Source organism: Papio anubis, chromosome 6, assembly GCF_008728515.1.
Source record: "Papio anubis isolate 15944 chromosome 6, Panubis1.0, whole genome shotgun sequence".
NCBI lineage: Eukaryota > Metazoa > Chordata > Mammalia > Primates > Cercopithecidae > Papio > Papio anubis.
In genome coordinates, this window is record NC_044981.1 from 159,067,890 (window position 1) to 159,091,060 (window position 23,171).

General features: G+C 40.8%; 1 protein-coding gene and 1 pseudogene across 4 annotated transcripts in view; one reads left to right on the plus strand and one right to left on the minus strand.

The window, feature by feature from the left end:
- PRKN (parkin RBR E3 ubiquitin protein ligase) overlaps positions 1–23,171 on the minus strand; it is a 1,413,696-nt gene that overhangs the window by 1,241,268 nt on the left and 149,257 nt on the right. The gene's annotated exons all lie outside the window — the stretch shown is intronic.
- LOC101013430 lies at positions 6,516–7,190 on the plus strand (annotated as a pseudogene). The gene has a single exon (XR_004184596.1). The product of XR_004184596.1 is annotated as a keratin, type II cytoskeletal 8 pseudogene (transcript).

The following is a 23,171-nucleotide window of genomic DNA, read 5'->3' on the forward strand; positions in this document are numbered from 1 at the left end:
GATACACTGAGACACCACAGTAGACAGACATGGGAGTACTGGCATCAAGCCCTCCCCAACCCTAGGCCACACAGCCCCAGCCTAAAACACCCTTCCTGCTACCCAAGGGAGGAGAGGAAAGGGAGGAGTAGGGAGGACTTTGTTTTGTATCTTGGATAGTAGCTTAGCCACAGCAGGATAGGGCACCAGACAGAGTTGTGAGGCCTCTGTTCCAGTCTCAGCTACCAGACACATTGTAGATATTAAGGCCTGGCCTGCAAGAGAAACCTTACTGCCTTTGAAAGAGCGAACTGGTGCCAGCAGCATTCATCACCTGTTAACTGATGAGCCCTTGGGCCATGAATAACCAGCAGCAATATCCAGGTACCACGCCCGAGGGCCCAAGTGAGCCCCGGGACACGCTGGCTCTGGCACCAGCAGAGCTGCCGGGGTCCAGAATGCCAGGTGCCTGTGTCCCCGGACTCCAGGATCCTGACCCTTAAGTCCACTGCCCCTGAAGGTCCCAGACCAGACATCTCACTACAAGCCGACTAAGAGCCTGGGGCCTAAGGGAACATCGGGGCTAGTCTGGCTGTACTCCTCATGGTCCAAAGGCAGTGGTGACTACAGGGTGAGGCTCCTCTGCCTTTGGAAAGGGGAGAGAAAACTGGGAAGGACTGTATTTTGTGTTTTGAGTGTCGGCTCAGCAGCAATACCAGGTCGATGTCTAAGACTTTTGACTCTAGCTCCTGACTCCTAGATGGCACCTCTGGACCTACCCAGAGTCTGGCAGACCTCACTGCCCTGAAGGGGAAAAAACAGGCCTGGCTGGCTTTATCACCTACTGATTATAGAGCCCCGGGGCCTTGAGTGAACATAGGCAGTAGCCAGGAAGTGGTCACAGCAGGACTTGGGTGAGACTCAGTCCTTTGTTGGCTTCATGTCTGACTAACAAGCCATAGGTGTGGGTGGCCACAGGGGCGTTGTGCCACCCACCCCTGCTCTAGGTGGTCAGAACAGAGAGAGAGAGACTCCTTGTTTAAGAGGCAGAAATGGTGAGAAGAGGCCGGCTGCACTGCCTGTAACTGCACTTTGGGAGCACGCAGACGGCTGGATCACCAGGTCAGGAGATCGAGGACCATCCCACACATGGTGAAACCCTGTCTCTACTAAAATACAAAAAATCCAGGCCGGCGCAGGTGGCTGCATGCCTGTAGTCCCAGCTACTCGGGAGGCTGAGGCAGGATTAGCTGAACCCGGGAGTATGGAGCTTGTGCAGTGAGCTGAGATCCGGCCACCGCACCCAGTCTGGCGACAGATGACTCCGGCCTCAAAAAAAAAAAAAAAAAGAGAAACAGGAGAGGAGAACAAGACACTCTGCCTGGTAATCCAGAGAATTATCACAGATCTTGTCCAAGACCATCAAAGCAGTACCTCTATGAGTCTGCAAGAACCACAGCATTTACTGGGCTTGGGGTTCCCCCTAAAGAGATACAGTTTAGATCACAATACCCAAGTCCTGTCAAATATCTGGAAAGCCTTCCTGAGTAAGATGGCTACAAATAAGCCCAGACAGTGAAGACTACAATAAGTACCCAACTCTTCAATGCTCAGACACCAAAGAACATCTACTAGCATCAACACCATCCAGGAAGACACGACCTCATCAAATGAACTAAATAAGGCACCAAGGACCAATACTGGATAAATAGAGCTATGTGACCTTTCAGACAGAGAATTCAAAATATTTGTGCTGAGAAAACACAAAGAAATTCATGATAACACAGAGAAGGAACTCATAATCCTATCAGATACATTTAACAAAGAGACTGAAATAATTAAAAAGAATCAAGCAGAAATTCTGGAGCCGAAAAACAGCTGGCATACTGAAGAATGTATCAGCGTCCTTTAATCCTGAATTGATGAAGCAGAAGAAAGAATTAGTAAGCTTGAATACAGGCTATTTGAAAATACAGAGTCTGAGGAGACAAAAAACAAACAAACAAATGAAAACAATAAATTATGCCTTGCCTACAGGATCTATAAAATAGCCCTAAAAGGGAAAATCTAAGAGTAATTGGGCCAGGTGCGGTGGCTCATGCCTCTAATCCCAGCACTTTTGGTAGGCCGAGGTCGGTGGTTCACAAAGTCAGGAGATTGAGACCATCCTGGCCAACATGGTGAAACTCTGTCTCTACAAAAAATACAAAAATTAGCCAGGTGTGGTGGCAGGCACCTGTAATCTCAGCTACTTGGGAGCTGAGGCAGGATAACTGCTAGAACCAGGGAGACAGAGGCTGCAGTGAGCCAAGATCGTGCCACTGCACTCTAGCCTGGCAACAGAGCGAGACTCCATCTAAAAAAAAAAAAAAAAAAAAAAAAAAAAAAAAAAGAGTAATTGGCCTATTGGCCTTATAAAGAACAAGATAGGGGTAGAAAATGTATTCAAAGGGATAATAACAAAGAATTTCCCAAACCTAGAGAAAGATATCAATATACAACTACAAGAAGGTTATAGAACACCAAGAAGATTTAATGCAAAGAAAACTACCTCAAGGCATTTAATAATCAAACTCCCAAAGCTCAAGGATAAATAAAGGATCCTAAAAGCAGCAAAAGAAAAGAAACAAATAACATACAATGGAGCTCCAAAACATCTGGCAGCAGACTTCTCAGTGAAAACCTTACAGGCTAGGAGAGAATGGCATGACATATTTAAAGTGCTGAAGGAAAAAAAGTTTTATCCTGTAAAAGTATATCTGTCAAAAATATCCTTTAAACATGAAGGAGAAGTAAAGACTTTCCCAGACAAACAAAAGCTGGAGAATTTCACCAGCAGCAGACCTGTCCTACAGGAAATACTAAAAGGAGTACTTCAATCAGAAAAAAAAAAAAAAAAAAGAACATTGATGAGCAATAATCACCTGAAGATATAAAACTCACTGGTAATAGTAAGTACACAGAAAAACCTAGAACATTATAACAGTGTAACTGTGGTGTGTAAACTACTCTTACCCTAAGTAAAAAGACTAAACAATGAACTAATCAAAAATAATAACTAAAACAACTTTTCAAGGCATAGTGAGTACAATAAGATATAAATAGACACAATAAAAAGTTAAAATGCCAAGGGATAAAGTTAAGGTATAGAGTTTTTATTAGTTTTCTTTTTGTCTGTTTGTTTATGCAATTGGCGTTAACTTGTTATGAGGTTAAAATGATAATATCAAACCAAAAAAACACACAATGGAGACACAAAAAATAAAAACCAATAAACTAAATCATATCACCAGAGAAAACTGCCTTCACTAGAGGAAGATAGGAAGAAAAGAAAGGAAGAGAAGACAACAAAACAACCAGAAAACAAATAACAAAATGGCAGGAGTAAGTCCTTAGTTATAAATAATAACATTGGCTGGGCACGGTGGCTCACGCCTATAATCCCAGCACTTTGTGAGGCTGAAGTGGGCGGGTCACCTGCCCGGGAGGTCAGGAATTGGAGGCCAGCCTGGCGAACATGGTGAAACCTCATCAGTATTAAAAATACAAAAATTAGCCGGGCATGGTGGTGTGTGCCTGTAATCCCAGCTACTTGAAAGGCTGAGGCAAGAGAATTGCTTGAACCTGAAAGACAGAGGTTGCAGTGAGCTGAGATTGCAACATCGCACTCCAGTCTGGGTGACAAGAGTGAAACTCAGTCTCAAAATAAATAAATAAATAAATAAATAACAACCAATGTAAAGGGACTAAACTCTGCAACCAAAAGACACAGACTGGGTGAATGGATGAAAAAAACAAGACTCATTTATTTGTTGCCTACAAGAAAAATACTTCACTACAAAGATCCACACAGACTGAAAATAAAGGGATGGAAGAAGATATTCTATGCTAATGGAAGACAAAAAAGAGCAGGAGTTGCTATACTTATATCAGAAAAAATAGATTTCAAGACAAAAAGTATAAGAAGATACAAAAAAGGTCACTATATAATGATAAAGGAGTCAATTCAGCAAGAGGATATAACAACTTTAAATATATATGCACCCAACACTGGAGCACCCAGATATATTAAGATAAAGCAAATGGTACTAGAGCTAAAGAGAGAGGCCTCAATACAATAATAACTGGAGACTTCAGCACCCCACTGTTTGCAAGAACTGCACAGGTCTTCCAAACAGAAAATCAACAAAGAAACATCAGACTTAATCTGCATGATAGCCCCAAAATCAGTAGCATTTCTATATGCCAATAATTAGTAGAAGAAAGTAATAATGATCAGAGCAGAAATAAATGAAATTGAAATAAAAAAATACAAAAGATCAATAAAACAAAAAGTTGGTTTCTTGAAAAGTCAAACAAATAGACAAATCTTTAGCCAGACTAACAAAGAAAAAAAGAGAGAAGATCCAAATAAACAAAATCATAAATGAAAAAGGAAACATTGCAACTGATGCTACAGAAGTTCAAAGGATCATTTGTGGCTACTATGAGCAACTATATGTCAATATATTGGAAAGTCTAGAATAAATGGACAAATTCTAGATACATACAACCTACCATTACCGAACCAGGAAAAGAAATCCAAAACCCGAACAGACCAATAACAGTAACAAGATTAAAGCCATAATAAAAAGTCTCCCAGTAAAGAAAAGCCCAGGACCTGATGGTTTTACCACTGAATTCTACCAAACATGTAAAGAAGAACTAATACCAACCCTATTCAAACTATTCCAAAAAACAGAGGAAGAGGGAATACTTCCAAACTTGTTCTACGAGGCCAGTATTACTCTGATACCAAAACCAGAAACACATCAAAAAAAGAAAACTACAGGCCACTATTTCTGATGAATATTGATGCAAAAATCCTCAGCAAAATGCTAGCAAACTGAATTCAACAATACATTAGAAAGATCATACATTATGACCAAGTGGGATTTATCCCTGGGTTGCAAGGATGATTCAAAATATTCAAGTCAATCAATGATACATTACATCAACAGAATGAAAGATAAAAGTCCTATGATCATTTCAATTGATGCTGAAAAAGTATTTAATAAAATTCAACATCGCTTCATGATAAAAATCTTCAAAATACTGGGGATAAGGAACACATCTCAACGGATGGCTTTTATTAAAAGCCATAAATGACAGACCCACAGTTAGTATCATACTTCATGGGGAAAAACTGAACGGCTTTCTTCTAAGATTGGAAACCTGACAAGGATGCTTGATGTCACCACTGTTATTCAACATAGTACTGGAAGTCCTAGCTAGAGCAATCAGAAAAGAGAAATAAATAAAAGGCATCCAAATTATAAAGGAAGAAGTCAAATTATCCTTGTTTGCAGATGATATGATCTTATATTTGGAAAAATCTTAAGATTCAACAAGAAACCATTAGAACTGATACCCAAATTCTGTAGAGTTGCAGGACACAAAATCTACATACAAAAATCAGTAGCATTTCTATATGCCAACAAAGAAAAATGTGAAAAAGAAATAAAAAAGTAATTCCATTTACAATAGCCACACACAAAATTAAATTCTTAGGAATTAACCAAAGAAGCAAAAGATCTCTGTAATGAAAACTATAAAATGCTAATGAAATAAAGAGAACGCCAAAAAAGGAAAAATATTCTGTGTTCGTGGATTAAAATCCAATATCATTAAAATGTCCACACTACACAAAGCAATCTACAGTTTCAGCACAATCTCTATCAAAACGCCAATGACATTCTGCATGGAAACAGAAAAAAGAATCCTAAAAGTTATATGGCACCACAAAAGACCCAGAATCGCCAAAGTTATCCTAAGCAAAAAGAACAAAACTGAAGGAATCACATTACTTGACTTCAAATTATACTACAGAGCTATCATAAGCAAAACAGCACGGTACTGGCATAAAAACAGACACACAGAGGAATGAAACAGAACAAAGAACCAATAAACAATCCACACACCTACAGCAAACTCATTTTTGACAAAAGTGCCAAGAACATACACTGGGAAAAAGAGTCTCTTCAGTAAGTGGTGCTGAGAAGAGTGGGTATCAACAGGCAGAAGAATGAAACGAGACTCCTGTCTCTCACCATATATAAAAAATCAAAGCAAAATGGATTTAAAAATTAAATAGAAAACCTCAAACTATGAAACTACTTCAAGAAAACACTGGGGAAACTCTCCAGGATATTGGTCTGTCTGGGCAAAAATTTCTTGAGCAATACCCCACAAGTATAAGCAACCAAAATAAAAATGGACAAAGAGGATCATATCAAGTTAAAAAGCTTCTGCACAGCGACCAAGAAGCAGCTTCTCTGCTCCTTCTGGAATCTCTGCCTGGTTCAATCTGATTGCCTCCACCATGTCCATCAGGGTGACCCAGAAGTCCTACAAGGTGTCCACCTCTGGCCCCCAGGCCTTCAGCAGCTGCTCCTACACAAGTGGGCCCAGTGCCCACATCAGCTCCTCAAGTTTCACCTGAGTGGGCAGCAGCAGCTTCTGGGGGTGGCCTGGGTGGAGGCTATGGTAGGGCCAGCAGCATGGGAGGCATCACTGCCATCATGGTCAACCAGAGCCTGCTGAGCTCCCTTGACCTGGAGGTGGACCCCAATGTCCAGGCCATGCGCACCCAAGAGAAGGAGCATATCAAGACCCTCAACAAGTTTGCCTCCTTCATAGACAAGGTACAATTCCTGGAGCAGCAGAACAAGATACTGGAGACCAAGTGGAGCCTCCGCAGCAGCAGAAGATGGCTTGGAGCAACATGGACAACATGTTCAAGAGCTACATCAACAACCCTAGGTGGCAGCCGGACACTCTGGGCCAGGAGAAGCTCAAGCTGAAGGCCGAGCTTGGCAACATGCAGCGGCTTGTGGAGGACTTTAAGAACAAGTACAAGGATGAGATCAATAAGCATACAGAGATGGAGAATGAATTTGTCCTCATCAAGAAGGACATGGATGATGCTTACATGAACCAGGTAGAGTTGGAGTCTCACCTGGAAGGGCTGACTGACGAGATCAATTTCCTCAGGCAGCCGTATGAAGAGGAGATCCAGGAGCTGCAGTCCCAGATCTCAGACACATCTGTGGTGCTGTCCATGGACAACAGCCACTCCCTGGACACGGACAGTGTCATCGCTGCGGTCAAGGCGCAGTAGGAGGAGATCACCAACTGCAGCCATGCTGAGGCTGAAAGCATGTACCAGATCAAGTATGCAAACCTAGGATTGAACAATTAGTGTATCTTTGACTATCGCCCATCTCATTACCCAATCAGCGTGAAAGTGACCAGTATGTACCATCTCTCTCCTGTGATGTCAGAAAACCCCAGAAATATAAACTGACTATCCCAGGTCTTCTCTGAGAGTTCCCAGGGGCCTCCTCCAGTCAAATCCTTGTGGCCCTGTGGAAGGCCCATCCCTGGAAGAGGCTGAGGACAGTGGCCCAGCTCATGTTGCTGTCTCATCAGGACTTCAGCCTGCAGTGAGAGGCCACCCATCTCTAAGGCTGAAGGCAGAGGAAGCAATATAAGTGTTGCTCCTGACACCTAAGGTTCAATACATCTTTTTTTTCTGTGTTAAGCCTGAGTATCACTTGGCCCAGCTTAGTTGAGGAGAACATTAGGAGCAAAGCAGGGACTGATACACATGCATTCTCTAGGTCCATACCAGGACAGCAGTGTGACTCAGAGGATGAGAACCAGGCTCTGAGCCGAGTCTGGGTGACCTTGATTCCTCTTCCCCACTCATCAGCTGAGTGACCTTGGGAAGGGAGCCAGGCTGCATGATTTATAAAATGGTCATAATTATGGCTTCTACAGATGGCTGACAAACGTCTCATGACTGCTGTGTATGGTCCTCTTATTTTATCTTATTTATTAAGATGAGCTATTCTAAAACAAAAAGAAAACAATCCTAGGAGCCATCCTTGACAATTCACTTTGCCTCCCATATCTAGTCAATCAACAATGCCTATTCGCTTCCTTAGTAAGCCCTCCATTGATCCACTTTGTCCATATCTGCAGCTACCACTTGGTCAGAAGCATCACCATTGCCCCCTGGCCGACTGAGACTCTTCCCGCCATTCCCAATTAACTCTTCTCACAGCTGCCAGAGGGGGTTTTACATTTTTCTTCAGTGCGACCCTATCCTTGAGGTTCTTTCTGCTGCTTCCCTTCTTCTTCTTCTTTTTATTTTTCAGACAGAGTCTCACTCTGTTGCCCAAGCTGGAGTACGGTGGTACAATCTCACTCACTGCAACCTCTGCTTCCCAGGTTCAAGCAATTCTGCTGCCTCAACCTCCCAAGTAGCTGGGATTACAGTTGCATGCCACCGCACCTGGCTAATTTTTTATATTTTTGGTAAAGAAGGGGTTTCACCATATTGGCCAGTCTGGTCTTGAACTCCTAACCTCAAGTGATCCGCCTGCCTCAGCCTCCCAAAGTGCTGGGATTACAGGTGTGAGCCACCACGCCCGGCCCCCTTGTTCTTCAATTGTACTCTACTTCCTTCCCAAAGTCTCAGGACCATGCCCATCTGGGCCCCCAGATCTGGGCCCCCAGATCTCCCTGACGTCATCTCCTATTGCCCTCCCCTCACTGAGTCCGCTATGTGAGTTCTCTCTTTTCACAACAATCTGGCTTTAGGTCTCCAATCTTACTCTTTCCATCTCCCTAAAATACTGTGGCTTCTTCTTCCTTCTCATTCATACCTCAGCTCTGGAGTCACTTTCTCAGGTCCTTCCTGAGGACTCGATCTAAACTTATACCACACACTGTGTGTGTGTGTGTATGTGTGTATAACTATCAGATAGTAACATGATCTGGTTACTACCATGTTACCCTGTTTAATTTACTTCACATTTATTATCTAAGATTCTTACATAATTCTTACTTGTTGATCTGCTACCTGTGTTCACCATTTTCTATCTGTATTACTAACACTTGGTTTTAGCAGGCACTCAAGTATCAGCTAATGGAAACATACACAGCTATGCTTCAGATTATAGATGATATACTTTCCTATGCATTTGTAAGCAAAATAAGCACAGGGATTACGGAGAGAGATTGTAACTTTATTGCACATACATTAGGTATTATTTGATGGGTCACTGCAGGTTCTAGAAAAAGAGTAAACATTGAGGCTGGGCACGGTGGCTCACACCTGTAATCCCAGCGCTTTGGAAGGCCAAGGCGGGTGGATCACCTGAGGAGATGGAGGTTGCAGTGAACCGAGACTGTGCCATTGCACTCCAGCCTGGGCGACAGAGCAAAGAATAAAAAAAAGAATGAACATAGACCAATAACAACCAAATCCAGCATCATTAAGTTCAAGTCATATTTGACGTCTTGTTAGTTACCTTAATATAGGCGTTCAGTCCCCACAGAAACTACATCTGCAGCACAGATTAACTCAGAGACCAAAGTAGCAATCGAATAATGTTATTGTCATTTTAACCTAAAAACAGCCAGTCTAACAAAGTCAGACACCCAAAGACATTTGCTTCCCACTTTACTGGGAAAAGAAGAAGGAAAACGCTCCTTTCATCCAGCCTGCATCCTGGCACCTAGACTTGAGATCTTGCCCTCTATTACCCCCCTTATAAACTGTCTCACCTGTCCCAAATGTGTCTTTAAATGTCCACGTAGGTTCTGAAGGCATCCTTCAGTGTGTCATGCGGAATGAGTTAAATTTTCCAGGAAAATCCATATCCCAAGTTATTACTTACTATGATCTCCTGCATAATGTTAAGTAACTCGGGTTTTACTCTACATGCTTCCATACTGCTGCAGAATAAACACTCAGCACTCGTGAAAAATAATTTATGGCTATAGAAAACATATCCAAGACTTACACAAGAAGATTTACAGCAAAGCCCTGACATTAGCTGGCTGTGTGATCCAGCTTAGCTTCCTCTTGCTCCAGCTTTGTCATCTGCAGAATGAAGATAATGGAGCAGCGAACTTGTCAAAGCATCCGAATTACTATCCTGATGGGCCAGGTGTAGACGGACATCCTTAAGTCTGTCATTGGAGAGAGCAAAACGTCTTCATGGGGGCAATATCATTGTACAGTATTTGGGGCACTGAAATACTCCTTTCAGAGTGTCCTTACTTTACTACAAAATGTCCTACCAGGGAGAGAAAAATATTATCAATTCTATGGAAAAACAGCATTAAAGGAATCTTACTAGCTCTTTCAATCAATCTCACTAGTCAAATCAATCAGGAAATCATGAATGGTCACACTTCTTATGCAGACATACACTATCCCCCACTCATTTAAAAATATTTATAGAAAATTTAGGTTCCTGTGGCTGTGAAACTATTCTTACAAAACTCTGTGTAAACCTAAAAACAAACAACCCCCCGCCCCGGGGCTCTTCCCTTTGCTCCCCAGTAATTCTCTGCATTTTTAATATCTGTGTGTCACTCCTTGTCGTTAATAAAACTATCAACAGTCAGTAAAAGCAACAGAAATGTTTCATTGAAATCTTAATTGCCAGACATAAACACAGAATATCTGAAAAATTGTCCTTTAAATGCCCACATTTCTCAAAATCATCTCTATTCATTTTATTTACAATTATGTTTTTCACCTTGTGGGTGCTCTATTTTCCATTTTTAGAATGTCTTATATATTTGGGTAGATTCCAAACAGAGAATGAGTTCCACGTCTTGGACTGAATCACTCATTCCAATGGGTGATCCTAAAACTGAAACGCAGGCTTCCCTCAAAAGCTAAGACCTCCCAGCCCTCACTCTGTGCATCCCTTTTTTCTCACAAGCTCCCCGAGGAGGACACCGCCTCTCGGGGGCAGGCAGGGCCAGGAGCTGTCTTGGAGATCTTCCCAGCTCTCTGCCATCTGCAGACTTTCAGCGCTCCCATGCATAGATATTGGTCCCAACACCTTCGAATTCTTCCATCCTTTGAAACCTCCTCATTGTGACAACCTTCCAATTAGTCCCTGCTCGCTTCTACTCAGTCTGTTCTGTTTACTGTCTCTTTTGTTATAAAATTACTCATTTTATTTTAGTGATGTGAATTAAATGGGTCATACACCCTTTTGCTAGTAATCCAAGTGATATTAAGGTTCATCTGGTCTACCAATGCCACTTCCATCACCTACCCCTTCCCAGTTAAAAATTTAGCTAGTATCTTTCCATACTTTTCTCTTATTTATACAAACGTGAAATACATTTACATAAGTCCATTTAAAGGGAATGTATAACTTATTCTGAATTATGATTTCTATACTCTGAATTGTGATCATTTATGTAACAGAAAGCTCATTGCTTGCAGAGTAGAATTAACAAGTGTGAGGCCTGTTAGAAAGAAAGTGACTTTATCAACCAAAACTAGTCCTGGGGAAGTGGCTGGATTCCCATCCAAAGCAACTACTTCAAATTTTGGTGGGGAAGAAAGGAGTTTAAAAAGGGAAAACTTGATATGAAAGGCATGCCAGAATTGTGCTGAGGACCACGTCTGTGTATCTTGTTCCAGTGGCTATCTTGCGTCCCAGTCCACCTGGTACATGGTCTGGCGTCATCTCAACAGTGGCAGGGCTGCTGATTAGCCCCCTGAGGTCACCTCTGGAATTTTGCAGCTGGGTCTCTAGGCTTGGTCTGTCTGTCTCAAGATTAGCCCCTGAATCTTCAAAGAAGGCACATAATTAGATGCTAACATACAGTTAGATAAATAAGAAGGGAGTATATCTGGGGAGAAAAGGAGGGACGTGGAGTCTATTTTAAAGCTAAAGGAAAAAGGCTTCTGTAGTTTGCTTCAAGGTTACATCTTGAAACCCAAGAGAAAGAGAAAAAAAAAAAGTTTTAAAATGCATTTTGAGGTTATGCTGCCCGGTTACATTTGTATCATGATATTCTTAAGCCAATCATCTTTTTAACATCTCTTTCATAGTATGGATATTCCGTTTTTTATTCTACTATTTCATTATTGATCGATCTTCAGATTGAATATTTTGTCACTAGAAGCAATATTGCTACTTATTTCAAAGTGTATCTTTGACATTCCTGTAGTTTTATTTCTGAAGGCTAAATTCTCAAAATGGGATGGCTGTTTCACAGGAAATGCATGTGCACATTTTGAAGAGACCATAAGATTGCTGTCCCCAAAATGCTGAATTAATTTATTCCCCATCAGTAAGACATATAGCCCCTATTTCTTCAACAGCATTGAGTGTTAAGTTTTTTTGTCTTTGCTAATCTGATAGACAAAAGGAGGTATTCTGTTGTTTTAATATGAACTTGCTTGATTCCAGCAAGGTCAAATGTATTGGTTGTTTTCTTTTCCATTACGTACACTGGTTGTTCTGAGTGGACTTGGCAACACTGTAGCTGAGTTTTCCCCCTTTCATGTTTTATAGATTAGGGATGTTAATCCTTTGTTTTATGCTTTTCAAATATTCTCTCCCAGCTTATGGTTCATCTTTTATTTCTATTTGTTTTTTCTTTTACCACACATAAAATTTCAGTTTTTATGTAATCAAATCCATCAGTGTTCTTGGTAATGGCTACTAGGTCTCCTCTCTTCCTTCAGAAGGCCTCTTCTATGCCCATGGAGAAAATGAGGCCGGACACCCCTCAGATTCCAGGCCCTGCACCTAGATCTGCATCTATCTTCATCTTCTGTCAGTCTTGGAGAAACAGATGTCTTCTGGTAGAAACAGAACTACCTACTGTGTTCTTCACCTCTTCATTGCTTCAGACAAAAGACTGCAGAATGACCTCTGCATGGTCACACCCAGCAAACCATTTTTAACCCTAACCTTTATGGCTCATACTACACAGGTGACCCCTCTGATGATTTCCTAGGCTCTCCCTTGTGAATTCCTGAAGACATCCTGGCTGTCCTCCTCTCCCTCCAGCAATTGTATCTCGGCTTCCTGAGAGCACTTGCCGCTCTTCCTCCATGTTTTCCCTCGGTCTTTTTTCATTTAATGCAGTCTTACTGGTTGACCCCTAGCTCCCAGGACTTATAGTTTAGTCTCTATGCTGATACATGCAGACTTGACCTCCGTGCTTGCCTCTCTAGCACACTCCCAGATTCCTCAGCTCTGGACCCATTTGTATACAGACCACACATCCACAACCGAGCTTGTCATCACCATCACAAATCTGGTGTCTAAAAGAACGGCCAGGTCTACATCCCAGTCATGCAGGCTGTAGGTCTCACTGTCTCCATAGACTCCTCAACACTATTTGTATTATAAATAAACACCATAGGATTTGTGCCGTCTAGACCCATGGCACCCTATATTCCAGAACAAGAGAACAATCGGCCTGGAGCTTTTACCTGGATCTCTTGTCCACTCTTGCAACAGTCCCCCAGCAGCAACTCTCCAGTCATTCCCCATTCAGTTTTGCATTCTGTAGCCATAAAATCTGGGTCTTGATTGTGCCTCTTCCCTTGGAAAAATCCTTTCTTGGTTCTATTGGTTTATAATGAAGTTCAGTCTCCCTGTAAGGTTTATGAGATCATGCATGGCTTGAATCTTATTTCCTTCTTCAACCTTGGTTCTCACTCTGCCTTCTTCTGCCTCCTCACTCTGACCATGTCCTCTCTTCAGAAACCATATCCTGATTTCCAGTTTCCTGTCTACTATGTTCTCACTCACCTATGTACCATTGAACGTGCAGTTCCCTCTGCTGACTCAGTCTTAAAGTATGATGGGAAGTCTAGAGCATCACAAAAATGCCTGGACAGTTAGACACAATTATTAATAAAAGTCAAATCTCAAAAGGCATGCTATCTATTGATACAAACACTGAAAAGTAAGCAAGAAAATTGCATATTAGGAAGATGAAATCAACACTGCACTACCACTAACTTGAACAAGGGTTGGGCAGCAGACACAGAGACGAAAATTACCCAGTGTTGAACATTCAGATTGACTTTGGAATCTCACAGGCTTTCCTAAAAAAACATTTCTTCCCTTTAAAAAGGGACTGCTGGCTTGGGGCAGTGGCTCATGCCTGTAATCCCAGCACTTTGGAAGGCCAAGGCGGGTGGATCATTTGAGGTCAGGAGTTGGAGACCAGCTTGACCAACATGGTGAAACACTGTCTACTAAAAATACAAAAATTAGCTGGGCATGGTGGCGCATGCCTATAGTCCCAGCTACTCAGGAGGCTGAAGCAGGAGAATTACTTGAGCCCAGGGAGGCGGAGGTTGCAGTGAAACGAGATGGTACTACTGCACTCCAGCATGGGTGACAGAGTGAGGCTCCGTCTTTAAAAAAAAAAAAAAAAAAAAAAAAAAAGGGACTACTTATTGTACATTTTGAACAAAAGACAAATTGAGATTGAGGATTTGATGCCCCTCAAGGCATCTTAGTGACTAAAGATTTACCATCAGGGTGGGTTCAGTTTCTTTCAGGTAAATGAAAAATGGCAAAAATAATGCCTTTCATTTCTAAGCATGATCATAAAGATAAAACATAAAACATAATGACAGATTGGATGACCTAAATCTTTAAAATGTCTGTATGCCAAAACATACATAAAAACACACATATGCAAATTAAAAAATAAGTGAGTAGGTGGAGAAATAATCATAACCAAAGAGTTGTATCTTCAATCTATAAAAAGCTCTGATAAACAAATATGAAAAAGATAAATACCCCCAATAAATAAGCAAATATACAAACTTTAACAAAAAGATGATCAATAATAGGAAAAAAAACAATCAAATCACAGGGAAACGAGTAACAGTTTGAATTCTAAAATTGGCAAAAATGGGCCAGGCACGGTGGCTCGTGCCTGTAATCCCAGCACTTTGGGAGGCTGAGGCAGGTGGATCACCTGAGGTCAGGAGCTCGAGAGCAGCCTGGCCAACATCGTGAAACCCCGTCTCTACTAAAAATACAAAAATTATTCAGGTGTGGTGGCGGGCACCTGTAATCCCAGCTACTTAGGAGGCTGAGGCAGGAGAATTGCTTGAACCCGGGAGGCGGAGGTTCCAGTGAACTGAGATTGTGCCACGGCACTCCAGCCTAGGCAACAGAGCAAGACTCTGTCTCAAAATAAATAAAAATAAAATAATAATGGCAAAAATGGGCCAGGCACAGTGGCTCACCTGTAATCTCAGCACTGTGGGAAGCCAAGCCAGAAGGATCACTTGAGACCAGGGGTTTGAGACCAGCCTCAGTAACATAGCGAGGATCTGTTTCCACTAAAACTAAAAAATTTAGCCAGGCATGATGGTGCATGCCTATAGTCCCAGCTACTCGAGAGGCTGAGGTGAGAGGATCACTGGAGCCCAGGAGATCAAGGTTGCAGTGAGCTGTGATCACACCAATGCAGTCCAGCCCGGGCAACAGAGTGAGACCCTGTCTCAAAAAACTATAATTAATTTAAAAAAATTTAAAAACTAAATAAATACAATTGGCAAAAATGATCCAAAGGAAGCTAACTTCAATATTGATGAGGGTCTGCAAACATATGCACTTACAACCACTGATGACGGGAACATAAAAACCCTTTTAAAGGCTGAAATATCGATGTTCTCTGAATCAGCAATTCAACTCACAGGGGTTTATCAGGAGGAAATATTTGGACAAATTAAAATAATATTTAGCCACCAAAAACAGTAATCCACAACCAAAATATTAATGGTATTAAGTGAAAAACATGTACAAAACTATGTGATATACACAAACATATATATAAGCCTCTGTTTTAATTAAAAATATGAAAATTACATGTATTAAATATAAGGTATTAAAAACATGTTATAAAAGGGCAAGTGTGTGTGCATATATGCGCATGGCTAAAATGGCTTCAGTGGACTTTGCAACAAAAGTTTAACAGTCTGGGGCTGGGTATGTGAAATTAATTATCCTTTTTAAATGTTTCTAGATCACATACATATTTAAACAAAGAGTATAAATATTTCTCATAATAAAACAGCAATACTATTTTAAATGTCTGTTTTGAGAACAATGTATTTAGGAAAACTGTATATAGAACAGGAAAGGAGTACAACCGTGGAAAAGAGGGAAGTCAGTGTTAAATTATAAAATCTGATCACACATTCTATTTGTTCATCATTTAGAATATACTTTTCAAATGGCTTCAATATAATAAAGCCTTAAATGTTTTGCTCTAAGCATTCTTGATTTGATTTTTCACACATAGTATATTTTAAGGGCTGTTCATTTGATTGCACTTAGTTCATTTAAATTCATCTCATCAAAATGCAAAATTTCTAAGAGCTATTTTATCTTAAAAAAAATCCCATTTAAGTCTAACTTATGTCCTATTTTTTTCTTAGAAAAAGGAAAACAAATTTTACTAAAAGTAAATGAACTTAAGCTCCAAAAGTTCAAGGTTGACACAAAAGTAACTTAAACACCGTAAGACAGAAAAACAGCCTGGCCTTCAATTCTTATTCAAAAAGTTTATTTATCTACATATGTTTCTTCAGTCATCACCCTACAAAACAATTTGAGCCAATTTTTCCTATTTTTTAAAATCTTATGCTACATATTCTTCTTTGACATAGCAAATGAACGTTGAGCCTTTTCCTGGAAAAAGAAATCAAAGCCTGTCATTGCCATGTGCCCCTTCTTCCAATCCAGACTCCAATCGAATCTGTCACTTAGTTTCAATAATATGACATTAAACATGCCGATTCCTCTACTTAGAATGACTTTTCAAATCTTTTATCTTCCATGCCCAGCAAATACTCAGACCCAATACTCCTTCAAGACCCAATCTAATCACCTCATCTCTAGCGACTCCTAATCACTGTAGTGGAGGGTGCCTCAACTTCCTTCAGTGGACAAAATCTACATGCAACAAGTTCATGCACACACACACACACACACACACTCTTTCACACACATATCGAGACTCACACAGATTTATACACAATGTTCACACACACAGATTCACACAGATTCTCACACACACTTTCACACACATATTCAGATTCACACACATAGATTTACACACACAAGGTCACACATGCAGATTCACCCACACAGATATACACATACACACCCACAAATTCACACACAGATTTACACAAATTCACACACACAGATACACACAGATTCACACACACGTACACACACAAATTCACACACACATAATCACACAGATTGAAACACACACATTCACACACATTTACAAACATACAAAAATTCAACACACACAGATCTATACACACACGTTCACACACACAATTATTGGGCTTATCTTATAAATGTCTGTTGACACGTCTTTCTTCTCTAGCAGACTCAGCTTCTTAGGGAATGCCCTGTTTTCTTGCTGACATACACACAGAACCTCCCCAGATGGGTGATACCCCACAACATATTCCCCACAAGAGTTTGCTGAATTGATTAAACATGACCTATCACGAAAGTTATCATTATTTTAGATAATATTCTCAGTATAATACAACTCCTTTTAAGATCTAGTCCCATAGACGTAAGGTGGCCTGAAGAGTTTGGAGTTTATATGACAGTTAGAAGACACTGGACTTTCAGTGACAGGGAACCATGGTATCAGATGGTGCTCTGAAAATAACATTGGCTGCACACAGTGGCTCATGCCTGTAATCCCAGCACTTGGGATACTGAGGCAAGCGGACGGCTTGAACCTAGGAGTTTGAGAGCAGCCTGGCTAACATGGTGGAACCCCATCTCTACAAAAAAAAATCAAAGATTAGCCAGGTGTGGTGGCACATGCCTGTAGTCCTGGCTACTTGGGAGGCTGAGGTAGGAGGATCACATGAGCCCAGGAAGGTAGAGGTTTCATTGAGCAGTGATTGCACCACTGCACTCCAGCCTGGGCTACAAAGCAAGACCCTGTCTTGAAAAAAAAAAAAAGTAAAGAAAATAACTTCAAGGAGGGCCTGAGAATTGGGAGTAATTTAGGTGTGACCAAATCTAGCACGGGGTGACAGGGACCTGTATTAGGAGGATAACAATGGCAAAGAGAGAGGAAAAAAAGACAATCTGTAGGAGGCCCACCAGCAAATGTCAGGAACAGGCAAGAAAATGTTTTATGAAATTCATCTGGATGTGAGAAGGTCCATGAACTGTGTTGGACAATACATCAAGGGAGGTAATTAGGCAAGGCCCCTTTCCCACAGAAATCTTGAGCTACACTGTTTATATGTGGAAGCACACAAACAGCAAGGAGCCGGGCACAGGCTCTCAGCAGGCTCATCAATCTGAGGCTCCATCAGTGCTACCTCTGCTGTAGAATCCTGAGGGCTTGCTGAGTGTATAACGCCTTTCCTACTTCTTCAGAGACACCCCCCTCACCCCAAAGTCTAAGACAGACATGATTCAGTGGTATGTACTGAAAATACCATGTAATGTCAAGCATACTTGCTGAACTGAGAAAACATTAATATTCCAGGCTCCTTGGGTACCAGAATGGAGTCAATGCTAGAAACCACTCTTCTGAGAAAGAGTCAAAAGTGCCACAGGAGGTTCAACGAGGGTGTCACCACTAAGTGAAGATGCTGTCATAAGGCTAATAAAAAGATTGAATGTATTAAAAGGAGAACTGATACTAATATAAATTTGCTTTCCTTTCCCCAAAGGAATACCAAGCATCTGAGATAAAAGAGGTTAAGTGAAGGTCAAAAGGGACAGATTCATTCATAAGCGATTTACTTTTCGGGAGAGATTTTAAAGATTATTTAACTTAGAATGAATAGTAAAATATTCAAGGTAGTTATATGGCAATTAATGAAAAAGTGGAAATGAATATTAAATTCCTAGCTCACCAGTGTCATGATCCAACAAGAAAAGGAAACCAATTTCTAATCTTCCCATGGAATGACTTACATAAAGAATTTGTAGAACTTCATATACAAAGATAAATATTTAACTTAGGCCAGGCACGGTGGCTAACACCTGTAATCCCAGCACTTTGGGAGGCAAAGGCAGGCAGATCACCTGAGGTCAGGAGTTCGAGACCTGCCTGGCCAACATGGCAAAATCTCATCTCTACTAAAAATACAAAAATTAGCCAGATGTAGTGACAGGCGACTGTAATCCCAGCTACTCGAGGTTGAGGCAGGAGAATCACTTGAACCCAGGAGGCAGAGGTTGCAGTGAGCCACTACTACACTCCAGCCTAGGCAACAAGAGTGAAACTCTGTCTCAAAATATATATATTTAACTTAGATTTTAAGAGTTTTTCTCAACTAATAGAGTTAGGTAAAGTAAATTACTTAACTGAACTATCTGCACATTTTCCCCTAATTTATTTTTAGAATATAGTTATGAGAAGCCTGGTCAAAACCAAGATGCAAAGGTAGACCCCAAAAACCCAACAGGGAGAGGGGGAATCATGTTTTCTCTCACATGACCTCTCTCACAAAGGGCAATAAAAGCCAAAAATTTAAACAGACTTAGATAAAAATTTGAATTATTTCCAAATGCAGAGTGCTAACCACTCAGTCATTTAAATTCCCTGTGGTTAAGTCTCTTATCTGCAAAACATAGATAAACATATAAATCTCTTTCATGACATTATTAAGCATTTCACACATTACATATCCATCTGAGAAGACAGCACTGAAGCAGAGAAGTCCAAGATTATGTATGCAAAGGATGCCTTGCAGGAGGAAATCCTGTCCTTCTTCAGTTCTCACTGCTTGATAGATCCTAAAGCTTATAAAAACAAGTGCTAAATATTTTTAAAATGGAAAAGAAAATACACTGGAATGAGAATGTTTATCCATGTGACTTTGCACTTAAGAAAGCTGAATAAATGTTTTGTATCATCCAGTTATTCCAGTTTCAAGAGTTAAGGATACTGAGGATAAAATATCCTGATTATGGTGTCTGCATTTTTGTGTTAACACAGTTTATCCTGTCATATAGATAGTCTAAGGGTCTCTGAAAGAAAAGACGGAGTTATGAATAGAAATTTATTTCTAGGACCAAGTTCAAGTTCAAATTTGCATGATAATATCTGCAGTGCTTTATTCCTCTTAAAACCCAAGTTACCAAGCTCTTAAACTCAGCTCTCTTTGCATTTTAATGAACAGGCTCCAAGCCTAATGGTTAAATGGTTTGTTTTTATCTTAAGCTTTTGAATCCCACAGAAGACTTTCCACAGTGCTAGGTACTCAGTGGGTCTCTAAAAACTTATCAGCTGGTTTTTAAATTGTACCTTCCATGTCTCTGAATTATAACACATGATATTAAATTCAGCAGCAAGGAAAATAAGCCTTTAAATTCTGACTTTGCTATATACCTCCTTGCTATATGGAAAGACACTGTTTATGAAAATGTGATTGCTATGGCTTACATGTCTGCCCCCTTCAAAACTCATCTTGAAATTTGGTTGCCATTGTGACAGTGATAGGAGGTAGGACTTTTGGGAGGGGATAGGGCGATAATCCCCAAGGGGATGGGATTAATACCATTATAAAAGGGTAAGGGGTATGCCTTTTTGTCTCTCGGCCCCCTTGCCTCTGCCATTTGAAGCCTCTTTGATCCCCCTCAGGAGGACACAGCACACAAGGTGCCATGTTAGAAGCAGAAAAGGACCTTACCAGACACAAAACCTGCTGGCACCTTGATCTTAGACTTCCCGGCCTCCAGAAGAGTGGGTCAATACATTTCTGTTCCTTGCAATTTACCTAGTCTGTGATATTCTGTTATAGCGGCATAAATGCACTAAGACAATGACCATTCTATGTGGCAAAGGCTAGAAAGAGGTTTAGGGTTTAGAGTTAGCTTCTGAAGTGACCAGCAAGGACAGAAACACCGCAAGAAATTCTTTGCGAATCATGGCTTTTTCATTCCTAGAGTCACTTTTCCTTCGATAAACAAACAAAAACTCCACCTGTGAATATAATACTCTCATATCCGAAAGAGCTGGCTGGTCAGGGGAGAACAGGATGTATATTCCTGAAGGCTTTCCTTAAGTGGTAGAATCATTTTCCACTGACGAATCCAACAATTATTCCTGAGATTGATGTGTTGATTTAGTAATGCTCTATGACTCAGCATCTCTCTGTTTATGCTTTCCCTCTCCCAGAGGACAGCTATTCTAAAGAGTTATCCCTCTCTGCAAGTAGCAAGACTCATAAACTCTCCATGAGCACAATGAAGGACTTCCGTCATTCAAATGAAAAAATTTACCAATTAACAAATTATCCTATAAAGCAAAAATTTAAAAACGAAAATAAAACAACCCTCAGAAAAGCCATACAAAAATATAACCCACCACCAATCTTCCGAAGCCTTTGGAAATCTCTGCTGTCTTACTGAAGTACTTGGAGTTTTAAATGCGATTTTCTGGCTAAGACTGACTATATTTACATATGCCAGGACAGAGAACATAGAACACTGTACACAAAACATTATCTGATATACCTTTAAAGTCATTCTTAACCAACACAAGGGAAAATCTGTCATTAGTCAATAAACAAAGTCAATTGCTGAGAGGAGCACTCTGTACATTCAGAAAAATTAGAATTCCTGCCTTGCCCCTGAAAAGAATTTAAGCATAGCTGCTACTGATTAGAGACAGGGTATTTCAAAGTCTAGCCAGGGAAAAATAATCAGAATAATTCCCCTTGCTCCTGGATCCAGGAGTCAGAAGGTGAATCACAAGCAAAAAATTCATTAATGTATGTTTGAATATCATGATTTTCCAGCTTTCTAAATTAGTAAGGAAAAAAAGTCAGCCATACAATGAATTGTGGGCATATCCTATAAACGCATTTTCAGAAACAGTGTCAAAGTTATTCAAGTTAACTTTTCAAGACCAATTCAACAAATACTTTTCTGGGGTTTTTTTCCCTTTCTTTTTTTTTTTTTTTTTTTTTTGAGATGGAGTCTCACTCTGTCGCCCAGGCTGGAGTGCAATGGCTCGGCTCACTGCAACCTCCGCCTCCCGGGTTCAAGTGATTCTCCTGCCTCAGCCTCCCGAGTAGCTGAGATTACAGGCATCCACCACTGTGCCCGGCTAATATTCTGCATTTTTAGTAGAGACTGGGTTTCACCATCTTGGCTAGGCTGGTCTCAAACTTCTGACCTTGTGATCCACCCACCTCAGCCTCCCAAAGTGCTGGGGTTAGAGGCATGCGCCACCGCACCTGGCCTATAGTCCACCTTTCGTGGACTACATTAGAAATTAACTTTTATTTTTATCATAACTACTTTTACCTCAGAGGGTACTCAAAGTTAATATCCAATCACAGTAAACATTTAAGCATATCTAAAACTGAGTGGTTATGGGGGCCGCTTCCTCCGACAGAAACTAACTCCCCTTACATACCACATTTCTCCTGTCACCTGCTGGCTGCATTTAGTTCTTCTAATTCCACCCAATTCCTATATTCTGGAAAATTCTCTGACTCCATTCATTTATTCCATACATATTTACTCAAATTCTGCCAAGAGTCATGCAGGGATTAGTGTTTACAAACATTCTTCAACCTGTCACAATTCTATTCTTCTCTTATTTCCTGTTAGCAATTATTTACATGTTTACATATGAATGATTAAAAGATAGAACAAATGCTGAGTAAATGTTGGTAATTATTTTTGTTTCCACATTTCAGGGTAAACATACTGAGTATTTCATAGACTTACATTATTATTATTATTTTTTTATTTTTTTGAGATGGAGTTTTGCTCTTGTTGCCCAAGCTGGAGTGCAATGGTGTGATCTCGGCTCACTGCAACCTCCCCCTCCTGGGTTCAAGCCATCGCCCGCCTCAGCCTCCCGAGTAGCTGGGATTACAGGCATGCGCCACCATGCCCGGCTAATTTTTTGTGTGTTTTTAGTAGAAACAGGGTTTCATGTTAGCCAGGCTGGTCTCGAACTCCTGACCTCAGGTGATCCATCCACCTCGGCCTCCCAAAGTGATGGGATTATAGGCGTGAGCCACCACACCCGGCCCACAGTAGCATTTATTAAAACCTGGGGTTACAGTTATCACTGACATAAAGCCTAGTCCCACTTCTTGACCTGGTAGCAACTATCAAAAATAAAGCATAGAGTCTCGGGAACAAATGGTAGTCCTTCCCCCTTAAAGAACACCTGGCCAATTTACATTATTTAACACATCAACCTTATAATCTTGGTTTAATATCATCTCCAATATTGCAAAAGCTGGGTTTCCATAGGATAAGTAACTACCTCAGTGTCACCAAGGCACCCAGTAGAGGAGCCAGGATTCACCC